The sequence below is a fragment of the Equus caballus genome, chromosome 14 (assembly GCF_041296265.1).
Source record: "Equus caballus isolate H_3958 breed thoroughbred chromosome 14, TB-T2T, whole genome shotgun sequence".
Taxonomy (NCBI): domain Eukaryota; kingdom Metazoa; phylum Chordata; class Mammalia; order Perissodactyla; family Equidae; genus Equus; species Equus caballus.
In genome coordinates, this window is record NC_091697.1 from 90,066,041 (window position 1) to 90,080,542 (window position 14,502).

At 39.3% G+C, this 14,502-nt stretch overlaps 1 protein-coding gene across 31 annotated transcripts in view; it reads left to right on the forward strand.

Annotated features, from left to right (window-relative positions):
- The first annotated feature begins 835 nt into the window (after nucleotides 1-835).
- Nucleotides 836-14,502, forward strand: part of ARB2A (ARB2 cotranscriptional regulator A) — a 383,076-nt gene continuing 369,409 nt past the window's right edge. For 8 of the 31 annotated variants that reach the window (XM_023618016.2, XM_070234562.1, XM_023618012.2 and 5 more), the window contains exon 1: nucleotides 1,178-1,353. The gene's annotated coding sequence lies outside the window, so the exon portion shown is untranslated. Of the gene's footprint in view, nucleotides 1,354-14,502 lie in introns of all 31 variants that reach the window. The other 23 variants (XM_070234560.1, XM_070234566.1, XM_023618013.2 and 20 more) reach the window with 7 other exon arrangements.

Consider the following 14,502-nt stretch of genomic DNA (forward strand, 5'->3'; position numbering starts at 1 on the left):
AACAGTAAGAATCAATGTGCCATTTACTGAGATGGAAAGATGCATAACAGGAACAGGTTTTGGAGGTTGAAAATAAAGAGTCTGAAATGCATATTAAATATCCTAGTACATATGTTGAATAGGAAGTTAGATATGTGTGCATAGAAAGCAAAGAAATCAGGCTGGATATAGATACTTGGCAGCCATCAGCATAGCGATGCCATATAAAAGACAATGAAGGGAATGGTTGAGATCACCTGAGGAAGGAGGGTGGATAAAGAGGGGGAAGAAATCTGGGTACACTAACATTTAGAAATCAGGAAAAATCCAGCAAAGGAGAATCAAAAGAACACTGTGATTTCACAAAAGTCAAATGAAGAAAGTGTTAGAAGTTGCAAGAAGGAGGATCTGATTAACTGTGTCAAATGCTGCTGAATGGTTAAGTAAGATGAAGACTAAGAATTGATCTCGGATTTATCAGGACTGTTTAAATGCCCAGATAACCTACACACAAACTCTCCTTTCATTCTAACATTTAAACTAGCTAAGAGGTCTTACATTCAAGTGTGCATAAGAATTACAGATCTAGAGTTTATGCTTAACATCACATATTCTGTACTTTGCGGGCCATGTAGGGGATTTTCATGAGTAATTTACTAACAGAGATTTTTGCTGTTAAAAGCTGAGTTTAGAACCAAACCCGTTAGCCATGTGACAATAGCTTTCCACAGCTGTTTCCAATCTATCCTATTAGTATTCAGCAGATAGGATAAAGAGCAGTGTCTGAGAGGCTATCCTTAACTTCCTACTTTACATAAATCATAATTTACAGGTAAATTTAATCTTCTAAATCTAGACTTTCCCACCTTCCATCTTTTCTGGAGTTGAATGGACCGAGTAAGGCCGATAAACCAGGAATGGGAGAGAGGGCAATTAGCTGCATGGACATTCCCGGAACTATTTCTTAAATTCCTCTTGGAGAACGAGGCTTCACGGTGGCCCCATCCTCTCTAGCTACCGAAGAAGCTATGTCCCTTGCTTCAGCAGACAGAGCGAACGAAGAGAGAGGAGAGCCGGCGGCTAGGACAACCCTTATCTCCCCCCGGCCTCTCTCTCCCGGCCCATCCAGCACCGCAGGAACCAACTCAGCGACCACGCCCCGCCTATTTCCGGATTGTGGCCGCCGCCGCCGTCGCGTGCGCAATGACGTTTCAGTCTCCTGCGGACCCCGGAAGTGCAACTCGAACTTGGTCGGGGCGCGGATCCCGAGAGGGAAAGTCCTAACAACCGCACGAGGGAGTTCGACTGGCGAGCTGGAAGGCCACGCCTCCTCCCGCCTCCCCCCGCAGCCCTGTAGCTGGGGGCAGAGCTCAGGTAGGACCTGCGTTTGCGGGGATGTGAGCTCCGGGGCAGGCCCCGGCTGAATGGGAGGAAGGGGCTGGCCTGATCCGTCTCGGGCGGGGGTCCCTGGTCCCGGGGCCGGAAGCTACCCGGAGCCACGCTGCGTTTCCTGGGGACGCCTCCGCCCTGTGTCCGGGACCCCGCTGATGGGCGAATTGCACCCGACATTTCCACTTGCGAGGCGGGACAGGACACGTGTATTCTCTGGATGACTCTCCTTACACCTAGACTTAGGGGGTTCTGGGACCCAAGAGATCTTAGAGTAGTGGGCCCTCCTATGCTTTCTCAGGAGGGGCTGTATTGCAGTTCTCTGGTTAAAGATTTTTTTCTACAGAAATGATCATCAACTGCCAAAGCTTTACCAGAAGTCATTCACTGCAGACAGAAGATGAAAGTGCAGTTATAAAATGCTCTCAAAACTTGTAACATGCATGGGCGCTGGTGGGACATTTCACTGGGATGAATTCTTAGTTGAATACTTTTGACTTTGAAATAAAGTTAGGTATATTTTGGAAGCAGTTTTCTCTCTCCCTCATCCAGACTTAACATTCATCTGATGCTCCAGAGTGTGTATCTGTTGGGCCAAGTCACTGGTTATTTAATTTTTGGCTATATTGACAAGCAGTATTCTTTATTGACAAGCAGTATTGTTGCATTTTCCCATTTCCCCAAATCCTCTGAACGGTTGTAGAGAGAAAATCCTGTGGTTTTTCAGGCTAGCAAGTGCCTTGTAACCTTTATGAAATAGGTGCAGTGTGATGTTTGTTATGCAATACACTATTTTTTTGTCTTAGGGCAGTGTTAGAGGTATATTCTTTATCCCTCATTGTGGGGGAGAGATGTACTGTACTCATTTAGTGTATTTAGAAAGTGAGTCAGAGAGCACTTTTTTTTTTTTTTTTTATGGTGCCAGTATCAGGCTTCTATATGACTTTTTAAGTAAGATGGTCCATCTGCTTAACCACTGAAGCCTAAACCAGGGATGCTCTGGATGACTTTGAGGCAGTGGCTGCTGCAGCTTTGGTAAATGGCAGCATAGTACCAAGGCCAAGAGGAAAATATGATTCGTGAAGCCGTGAACATCCATCTGTTCATTCATTTAACAAATATTTATTGGTCACCTTCAGTGTGCCAGGCGGTGTTGTAGGTGCTGGGCATACAGTAGTGAACAAAATAGACAAAGTCCTTGTACTTCTGGAATCTACGTTGTAGTGAATGGAGAAGGACAATTAGCCAGTAAATATATATCAAATAGTGATAAGAGCTATGAAGAAAAATAAAGCGCTTTAAGGGGTGAATGTTTTAGGCTAGTGCTGAGGCGGGAGAATGTTTGATGTATCTTAGAATAGCAAGGATGTAGCATGGAGGCATTAGGGTTTAAAAATCTCGAGAATGAATATTTATTCAGTAATTTGGTGTGTGCATGAGATATCTTCTTTATTGACAGCCTATTTTTGTCAGCTTTCCCAGAGAGACCTCTGTGAGGAGAATATGATGTCCTTAAATACATAAAGATGTTTCTGTGTTCTTCATTAGCGCTAACAAAATGAAACACCATTTACTTAGTTGTACATAACTTGTGCTGTCTGCTGTAGAGTCAGATTAGGTTTGCACAGTACCATGGATAGCTAAGTAGTGAGTACTCTCTGCCCTGTGTCAACTTTAGTTTTCATTCATTTTTTTTATTGTGGTAAAATATACATAAAATTTATCATTTTAACCATTCTTAACTGTCCATTTCAGTAGTATTAGGTACATTCATACTTTTACGCAACCATAACTGCCATCCATCTCTAGAACTTTTCATTTTCCTCAACTGAAAATCTGTACGTTTTAAACATTAGCTCCTTATTCCCCACTCCCCTCAGTCCCTGGCAACCAGCAGACTACTTTCTGTCTCTGTGAAAATTCTCTCTCTCTACTCTAGGTACCTCATGTAAGTGGAATCATACCGTGTTTGTCCTTTTGTGACTAGCTTATTTCACTTAGCATCATGTCTTCAAAGTTCATCCCTGTTGTAGTATGTGTTAGAATATCCTTCCTTTTAAGGCTGAACAGTATTTCTTTTTATGTATATACACGTTTTGTTTGTGCATTAATTTGTCCATGGATGCTTGTGTTGCTTCCACCTTTTGGCTTTTGTGAATCATGCTGCTATGAATATGGGTATGCAGATATCTCTTTGAGTCTCTTCTTTCATTTCTTTTGGGTATATAAACAGAAGTGGAATTGCTAGATTATATGGTAATTCTATGTTTAATCTTTTTGGAGATCACTTTACTGTTAACCACAGTGGCTACACTATTTTACATTCCCACCAGCAATGCACAAAGGTTCCGGTTTCTCCACATCCTCACCAACACTTCTCCACATCCTTGCCAAACACATTTTCTATTTTTTTGATAATAGCCATCCTAATGGGTGTGAAGTAGTGTCTCCTGTGGTTTTGATTTGTGTTGCCCTAACGATTAATGATGTTAACCATCTTTTCATATGCTTTGGAGCCATAAATATATCTTCTTTGGGGTACTACTCATTTATTTTACTATCTGATTTTAATAGACATTTTTGATTTTTCTTTTGGTGAACCATCTAAGGGTTAAGAAGGCAGCCACCTGTCTTCTTTTGCTTTTTTAACCCTAAAATACCATACTTGTAAAACTACAATTGTCTGTAGACCAAGTGTCTGCAGCAACTCCAAACTTAGAAATAAACCATAAAGCATCTTTTGTAACAACGAATGAACCTCGGAGTATCAGATTGTGATGGAAACAGCTCAGAAAAGCCGAGGATCATCCTGTCCTGCTTTGATTTTTTTTCTTTTTAATTAGAAGGAAAGGGGTGCATTGATTGGCCGACTGTGCCTGTGAAGTAGGTCTCTTTTGTCTGGTAGCTGAGAAGAGCAGGAAACAGAGGAGCCAAAAGTGATGAATAGACAGAGAAAAGAAGTGTTGAGTAGCAGTATGGCAGCCAGATGTGGATAGATGGAGAGTGGCAAAGGAGATCAATATCAGTGATGGACGCTAAGCACCAGAACTGACAGCAGAGGAGAGGGGACCCAGCAACAAAGTGACAGAAAGTAATATAGCTCTAGAGATTGGAATGGAATGGGGGATAGGGCTAGAGAGTGCAGATCACCAGTTACTTCCCAGCATGTGGTTCTGAAGTCAGCTGCTTGGCATTGAGTAATTTAGGAAGATCCCCTGTATATCAAATAATGTGCATCAGTCTGTCAGGTTCAACAGTCAGTGGAAGGTGTGCAGTGTATACAGTCCTACAGGAATAAACTGAGTTGTTCAGACTGTGTATCACATCATTTCCATCCGTAGAATAATGAGGTTTAGTTGATTAATGAGTAAGTGTGTAATTTAACAATGCTCAGCATTGTTTAAAAGAATTTTTTTAGATTATCTGTTTAAGGAGGAAAGGAATTTTTTGATCCAGAGTGGCTGATGGCCCATTAGTTCAAGATAACACGTCTGGTTTTTTTCACTATTGAATGTTTTGTACACTATCATTGTTTATTATATACTCTTGCGGTACTACATTTAGCCGACTATTTCAGTTCTAAAGCTCATTTAAATCGATTACTTTCTTTAATTTAAAGTAATGAATGACAAATTATGCCATAATTTTTCATATCACTTTTTGGCAAATTAAAATTGATTAATTTGCTAGAGATGAGTGGCAGATGACTGACTTGCTCAAGGTTTCACAGCTGAGTTAAAGACAAGTTAGTGCCGTGCTGTGCTGCTTTTCCTGATAGTGTATTCTTGTCTCCTTTTGGGGGGAATAGTTTATTTTTGCAGTATAGATACTGCAATATAGATAATATAGATAATTTTTGCTGTGTAGAAAAATGTCACTGTGAAGACAGGTCATTGAAGCAAAGCATTTATTGTATGTTTCCATTTCTTTCTGGCACATTGGACGTTTATTTTAAGCATAGTCTAGGCTGATAATGTACTTAGTGTTGATTTGTTTAGAGATTAGAGAGGTGCTGATAAGACTAAGATTGTGGATTTGGGCTCCTGTAAGCCCTTTAATAGCTCATTACATGAATGATCACGACTAGTACCCAACAGTGTAACTACTATGTACTGTGGGATGTGGCTGGTATTCCTATCCCCTGCTAATCACATTGCCCTCTTGTGTGGTCCGGTATAAGAAAGCAGCAGGAAAGATACTATAAATGGCTCAACAGACACACTACCTCTATTTAAAAAACAATTCAGAGTTAATATCCAAGGTAATGAAGAAGTGTGAGAGATACCCTTTTCATCCACAAAGCATAGCTTGTGTGCCTTGTTTAGAACATAGAACAAGCTGAAATTGTATCCAAGATTGTAACTCAAGGTGAGGCATTTAAAAAATTTGAAAAGTTTGATTAATTCATAGGTGAGATGCTCTCTTGGTTTGAATCACCTTATTCTTCTTGATATCATCGTTTTTGTCTATACTACGGAAATGATTCTGGTACTAACTCAAGTAGTTTGGAAATTAGTTAATCATCATGATCCATTTGGTTTAACACCCTGTAATGTAGTTGGAATATTTTTCTTAGATGGTCATATCCAGGAATTGGTTGGGGTGGGGGGTGAGTAGGAAGCATCATATTAGGCAGATTGAGGAAGTTCAGGCAGAAAAGAAAGGAGGTCTCTCACCAGGGATTAGTTGAACAGGGATAGGACTCTGGTCTCAAAGTGATGGGAGAAGGTGGGAGAAAGAAACAGGGAAAGGCCCAAGACCTAGATTAACTGAAATATGGGGGAAGGTAAACAGGACAAGAGTTAGGTAGGGTCTCAGTTATTTGAATCAGTAAAAAATTGATATGTAGTCATAAGGCAATCTAGACCCCTCAAATGAGGATCTTACATGCGGTTGGAGTGTCTTCTATAAAGATAAGACTTTAGCTAAATATTTAAAATGTATAGGATGCTATGGGAGAGGCACAGTGCCTCACCCCAGGTTGTTGAAAGGCTTGCTGGAGAAAATGAGCCTAAGTTGAGAACTTAAGGATGAATCATTTAAAAGTAAAATGGAAAGGCATTCTAGACAGAACACATAGCTCTCAGCAGTCTGATGTTTATAAAAACAAAAAGGAGTTTGAAATTATTAGAGCAGAAAGTTTGACTACGGTGAGATGGAGTTGGGGAAGGAGATTGGAGCCAAGTCATGGAGGATGAGGAGGTGCATAAAATGAGAGGAGAGAAGGCTTGTTGTATAGTTTACTGAGGAACCTGGACTTGCCTCTCTAGGCAAAGGAACTAGTGAAGGATTTCTCTTGTTTCCTGTGTAGTAAAGAATTTAACTTTGCTCAAAAAGAGGCCTAGCCTTCGCCCTCAGTTTCTGGGTGATAATCTTTGGTATCTTTGTTTGCCTGGGGGCCTTGGATCACATTGTCTTAACAATGTTATTGAGGGTTGGGGCTAGCCAGTCCTGTCTAGTCTTAGGATGGAGGCTGCCCAGGCCAGAAAGACTAACTGTGTCACTAAGGATGGGGGTTTTATATCACATGATACCAGTTAACCTGGAAAACTGAGATCAACTATGTGGGCAGTGAGTCAGTCAATCATGCCTACATAGTAGAGGCCCAATAAAACTCCGAACACCATGTCTCCTGTGAGCTTTGCGGTTGGCAATACTCTGTGCATATTGTCACACATAGATACCAGAGAGTAAGACATCCATGACTCCATGGGGAGAGGACGTCAGAAGCCCCATGTGCGGTACTCTCCTGAACTCTGTCCTACGTACTTCTTTTCTTCCCTGATGTTAATCTGTATCCTTTTCCTGTAATAAATAAATAAATAAATAAATAAATAAATAAATAAAAGTGTTAGAGTTTTCAGGGAGTTCTTTGAGTCTTTCTTGCAAATTAGGGAACCTGACGGGGCTTTGGGAATCCTCTGAACTTGTAGTTTAGAAGTAGGAGTAGTTCCTGTGTGGACTGTACCTTCCAACTCTGTAGTTGTCCAAAACCTTTCACATCTCCTTTCTCTGCTCCTTCCTTCCTCTGATTAGGGACAAAAATGGCCTTAGCATTTGAAAGCAGAGCCAGATGAACTGATGATGTTGAAGTAACCTGTCTTCTAAGATTAGAGGATATTCGGAAAAGTATCAAGAATACTATAACACAAATGCCCCTAAACATGATAAAATCCCCTGATACTTTCTTTTCTAATTGCTATGGACTGAATTATGTCTCCCTAAAGTTCATATGTTGAAGCCTTAACTCCCAAGGATGTCATTAAGGTTAAATGAGTTATAAGGGTGGGACCCTGATCTGATAGCCACAGTGTCCTTATACAAAAAGACACCAGAGATCTTGCCCTATTGCTCTCTCCACCATGTGAGGACACAGCGACAAGTGGCTGTCTACAAGCCAGGAAGAGAGTTCTCCCCAGAAACCATGCTGCCAGACCTTGATCTGCGATTCTAGCATCCAGAACTGTGAGAAAATAAATTTCTGTTGTTCAAGCGCTCAGTCTGTGGTATTTTGTTGTAGCAGCCCGAGCAGACTCATACCAGTTAATGGCTGATCTCTTACTTTTCTTAATTAGTGATTGCTTTTCTTGTGCTTCTAGAGGAATGTTGAGTTTGATGAACTTAGTTTTCCATAGACCCACTTTAAAGTTGAATCATCTGAAATTGTAAAAACTTGAAAGAAGTTGTTCAGAAGGCCTTCAATAAGGACTTTTAGATTACATATCATCTAAAGTGACTGAGCAAAAAAGATACGTGAAAGTAGAAGAAAGAAGGAAACATGGAATGAAACATGATAGGAAAATAGTATACCTGTGTTCTGCTTTGAGAAGATTTAGTCTAATTTTTTCCTTACATGTCGAAAATAGTTCAATTGAGGAAACTTACCTTTTAACAAGATTTATCACAGATTTCTTTAAAAGAGCTATGTCTGTAATACATTTAAAAAAATGGATTTACCCTGAGTTTATTAGGAACTTAACCTGCTACATTTGGGTATTCCTAGGGCGTTGAGAGTGAATAGAGATGTTGCAATCAGATATAAAAAGTAAAGGAGCGTTTAATATAACGCAAATAAAATTAATAGATATGTATTCATCCCAATTTGTGTGTGTGTGTGTTTGTATTCCTACTGTTTTCTAAGCAAGGTGCAAGATTTTGGTAGGCATCTTTTCAGTAAATAAAAGGAGAAAAGTCTAAAATAGAGTATAGGACCTTCCAATTTTTGAGGAACTAAGTATAATATTTGAATTACAACCATTGGTTAAGTTTTTACTTATGGACATTGAAATGGTATAACATTTTAGAAATTTACCAATAAAATGTCAAAAAAATGTGGAATAAAGAAAAATGACACAAAGATAAGACTTGGAGTTATGTGTTTTCAAGGAATATAATTACAAGCATTGATATTAGAATTAGTCATAGACAGTAATGACATGTCAGGAACCATTCTATGCAAATATAGATATGGCATAGGGAGATATATTATGCGTTGTAAATGAAGAAATTTCAGGCTTATAGATGTATATATAGATGATAAAGATCTAAGAGCAGCGGGAAATACTATTACCATGTTTAAAAGTTTTATTTTTTTTTTTTAATGCCAACTAGGTTGAAGAGGTATCAATTATCTCTGCCAATGTGGGAAAGCCATGGTTTGACTGTTCCAAAAATGGAAGTTATCATGTGGGCTTGGTTTTGGGAAATACTTTTCACCTGATTCCACTTTCTGAGGAATTATTATTAGTATTTTATGGGATCACTGGAGTTTTATTTTTATTACTGGTATATCTGTTTTTGCCCTGGCTCTTGCTGAGCTGTATGGGAGAATACTAGATAATTATACCCTCTATAATACCGCATTGAGCAAAGTTTGCATATTGGAGTTGTCCAGGCTAAATGGCCCTACCCAATCTTTAATGTTTTAAAATTAGTTTCCAGCTAATTTAAGTAAAAATCCAGGTTTTTGGTTTCTCCTGAAAAATAGGAAGTTCCAGGCACACTGGGCCTTCATTCTCTATAGCAACAGTGGGGCAAGTAGGAACTCCCTTGAAATGAGCCTTGTGTTTTCCAGTGACTTATAGGACCTTGCTGGCTGCATTTACTGGTAACTTTCTGGTGCCTGTAGACATTTGAATCTTTGATTTCTGCTTTATACAAACTCTAACGTGGGTACTGTTTGTCTTTGCCTTTCCCTGACTATACTGCACCCTTTAATTTTTATTTTCCTGGAGACCTACAGTGGTTGGGCTGTGACATTCAGTGTAGACTCCTTTTTGAGTAGTAGCTTATACTGTAAATCAGAGTTTTTGTAATCCCAGTGTGCTCCAATGACCTCCCTTAAGCTGCTGTCAAGGTAGTTAGTGGAAGGGTCTTTTCTGTAGGTTGCCTTCTGGCCTGAACTTTAAATAGGATGGCTCTAGGTTTGGTGCTAGGATCCTAGGCCATATTGGACCTCTTTGTTCCAGCATCAAAGCATTTGTGAACTGTATCCTGTTCTTTTTAGTCTTTTCCTACCTTTTTCTAGGTGATTAATATGATAAATAGTTTGTGCTAGTGTATTTAATTAGGTAATTGTGATGAGTATTATTGTTTATAGGTAATATTTCATTACTTTGAAATAGTGTGAGTGATCGTAATGGTGGAAATTTTATCTGCTTTAGGAAAACTACAAGCACTTTTAAGAAACTAGACTTTTCAGTTTTATCATTGAAAACAAACTATTTATTTAAGACAAGCTTATTTATTCTGAGTATTTTCCTCCATGAGAAACATGTATAATTATTTTTATCCAACAAGCATATGTGTTTGTGTTTTTAATTGTTCTAATTAAAAATGTAAGGTTTCTCTCTCTATGTCAATGAAGAAAGACTTTCAGCCAGATAAACCCTTAGTACTGGAAATATTGAATTATGTAAACTAATTTTCCACTATTTTTTAAATCCAAAGACAGTAAAGGAAAGCATTCCTATTTTGGTAAATCCAAAGGGAGCTTCTTCCTCAGAGAATAAGTTATTGCTGAATTGGAAAATCAGCAAGCAATTCAGTGATGATGAAAACGGGTGACCCTGGGAGCTTACGTGATGCCCACCAGTTCACTGGGGCTTTAAATATATGTTGTCTATTGCTGTAAAACAAATTATTCCAAAATTTAGCAGCTTAAAATGAAAAACATTTATTATCTCCTAGAGTCTCTTAGAGTCAGGAATTTAGCAGCAGCTTAGCTGGGTGGTTCTGGTTTAGGATCTCCCATGAGGTTGTAGTTACAGTGTCAGACAGGGTTGCAGTCACCTGTAGTTCGGGTATGGAGGGTCTGCTTCCAAGCTCACTCATGCAGCTGTTGGCAAAAAGCTTCACTTATTCACCACAGGGTCCTCTCCATAGGGCTGCTCAGAACATGGCTTCCCTGGAGCGAGTGATCTGAGAGAGTGAGACAGCACCCAAGATGGAAGTCACAGTCTTTTATAACATAATCTCAGAGGCATGATACTGTCGCTTCTCCTGTTTAGTATTGGTCATACAGATCAATTCTGGTACAGTGTGGGAAAGGACTACCTGAGGATGTGAGTAACAGGAGGTGGGAAGCTGGCGGCCACAGTCTACCTTCTAGCTCCCAGTGGTTCATGTCCTTCCTACCTGCAGAGTACACCCACTGTTTCCCAAGGCCCTCAAATATTTCACTTTGTTACTGCATCATCTCAAAGTCCACAATCTCATCATCTAAGTCAGGTCCAGATGTAGATGGGTTCCCTGGGTGTAGTTTCTTAAGCATAGTTCCTTAAGTACAGTTCTGCTCCACCTGCCGCTCCTCACCCCAACACCCAACATACAGTGGTAGGAGAGGCATAGGATAACTTCCATAGATATTCTTGTTCCAAAAGGGGAAAAATGGGAAACACAGAGGTGTCACTGGTTCGTAGCGATTCTGAGATCCAGATGGACAAATGTTGGAAATTTCTTGATTAGGTCTCAAGTCTGAGAATAATTCTTCATGGTTCTCAGCTTTGCCTTTTGTGCTCTTGGTTTTACCTCTTTTTTCATGAAAATAGCAGGGGTTTGCTGAATAGTTTTCTCAGCCTGCTTCCTGCCAGTAGAATTTTGGGTTCCAGAGGCCTCTCTTCATTTAAGATATATTAAGTCTTTTAAATATTAAATAAAAAGATATATTAATATTTTATAAATCTTGTGGATGTTTTGTGAATTCCATTGAGATACACTCCTTTGGACCAAAGCCACACCTACACATTTCTTTGAGATAAATCCTTGTATATTTTGGACTTCTAGTAAGACTGAGGGACAATGCCTTTAAGCTTCCTAGAAGCTTATAGTTTCAGAGCATCAATAAGGCACACTCGACTGTCTTTAGAGGGCCTTTTGTCTGACTGACTAATATTCTGAGGCACCACCTTTAATATTTTTGAGGTTCAAACAAAAGGTTATTCAGTCATACCCTCAGCTTCATTTTTGAACCATATTTTTCTTCTAGTGCCCTGGATTTGATCTTTGCTCAGAAGACATTTCTTAATTTTAGTATCATTTGCCTTCTGGAGAGAATTTTTTTTTAAATAGACTCTACTTTTTAGAACAGTTCTAGGTTCCCAGCAAAATTGAGTGGAAAGTGCAGAGATTTCCCCTAGACTGCCTACCCCACGTTTGCACAGCCTCCCCCGCTATCAATATCCTGCATCGGAGTGGTACATGTGTTACACTTGATTAACCTACATTGATACATCCTAAAGTCCATAGTTATCACCTAAAGTCCATAGTTTACGTTAGGGTTCTGTCTAGGTGTTGTGTCTTCTATGGGTTTGGACAACTGTTTACACCATCACAGTATTGTACAGAATAGTTTCACTGCCCTAAAATAGTTTCACCACCTGTTCATCCCTCATTCCTGCTTACCCCTGTCAACCACTAATCTTTTTACTGTCTCCTTAGTTTTATTTTTCTGTTGTATCATATAGTTGGCATCATGGTATGTAGCCTTTTCAGATTGGTTTCTTTCACTTAGTAATATGCATTTAAGTTTTCTCCCTGTCTTTTCACGGCTTAATAGCTAATTTTTTTAAATACTGAATAATATTGCCTTGTGTGGATGTATCACAGTTGATTTATTCATTTACCTGCTGAAGGACATTTTGGTTGTTTCTAAGTTTGGCAGTAATGAATAAATCTGCTTTAAACACCTATGAGCAGGTTTTTGTGTGGACACAAGTTTTCAGCTCATTTGGGTAAATACCAAGGAGTGTGATTCCTGGATCATATGGTGAGAATATGTTTAATTTTGTATGTAATATGTAATCTTCCAACATGGCTGTACCATTTTGCATTCTCACCACCAATGAATGAGAGTTCTTGATGCTCCATATCCTTGCCAGCATTTGGTGGTGTTGGTGTTTCGAATTTGGGTCATTCTAATAGATGTGTGGTGGTATCTCGTTGTTTTAATTTGCAGTTCCCTAATGACATATGATGTTGAGCGTCTTTTCATAAGCTTATTTGCCATCTGTATATCTTTGGTGAAATGTTTATTCAGGTCTTTGGCCCATTTTTTAAGTTGGGTTGTTTTATTGTTGTTGAGTTTTAGGAGTTCTTTGAATATTTTGGGTAAGATATCTTTATCAGATATGTCTTTTGCAAATATTTTCTCTCAGTCTGGGCTTGTTTTTTCACTCTCTTGACATTATCTTTCGCAGAGCAGGTCTTGGCTCCTTTTTGTTTAACAGTCCTTCGTTATTTTGTTTCACTCTTCTCATATTTTATTATAAGCTGCAAAAAGAACCAGGTAGCACATTCCACACTCTGGTTGGAAATCTTCTTAGCTAGATCATTAAGTAATTTTCTATTTTCCATGTAACTCCTTGGGACAGTGTTAGAGTTTCTGCCACTACAAAACAAGGATCCCTTTCTTTAAATTTCCGATAACGTTTACTTTGTTTTTTTTGCGAGTCCTCACCCACAGCCTAATCAAAGGCCATGGGGCTTCTATTAACCGGTTCTTCAGGGTGTCTTACACTTTCTCTAACACTTCTCAGCCCCCTGCCTGGTTTCAAAGCCACTCTCACATTTTAGGTTTTCAGTATGACAGCACTTCACTTCCAGGTGCCAAAATTTGTATCTATTGCTGCCCTAAATGAAATCTTTATGTCCTACAGTTTCACTACTAAGGTTTCTATAAAACAAATTATGTGGATGACTGAATTACAGCAGTTTGAATTTGCAACGTTAGGAAGGATTGGGACCTTGACAGTTGGGATGGGTACGTATGGGTAGGTTCTGATGAATCCACCAACCTTGGATCTCTAAATTCTGTTGAAATTCCTTTGCTGGTAGAAGCAGCCCTTCTACTCCTTCCGAGGCGGTCTGTCTCTCCTGGCCTAAAGACCCTATAATGGCCTCCCCTGAAATAGTGGGCTCCGATGGTCTGCTGATCTTTCTCTTGTCTTATTCCAACCACATTACATTGTTTCTAGACCTATAACCAGACTCAGGTCCAAACAGGCCTCAGAGCGTGAGGTATAACGTTTAAACCATAAAGAAGTGTGATACATACCAAAAGAATTGGATGATTTTTGTCAGTTTATAAGAATCATGGCAATATATGTGGGAATGGATTCTAAGAGTGTAGAATCAGGTTGAAGGAATATGGAGTTGGATCAGGCAGTGGTGGTGCTGGTGGTAGTGGTGGTGGTGGTGGTGGTTGTGGTGATGTCAGGAAATCCTGTAAGAATTATACTGTTACAAAGATATTCCAACAGTACAGTTAGGAAATGAGAGATAATGGGGACCTAAAATGAAGACAACAGTATTGAGGATAGGAAAGAAGGAAATGATACTCTTTGTTTCTCTGATACATTATACGTAATTTTTTAGCACTTGCCGTTTAATTGGTTAATGTCTTCTCTCACTAGACCAAACTATTCGATTGTTAGGACCACCTGTTTTTGTAACAGCATGAGGAGCAATAAACATTACAGGCATACTTCGTTTTACTGTGCTTCGCTTTATTGTGCTTTGCAGATATTATATTTTTTACAAGACCCTCAACTAGCAAAAAGATTATAACTCACTGATGGCTCAGATGATGGTTAACATTTTTTAGCAATAAAGCATTTTTTAATTAAAGTATGTACA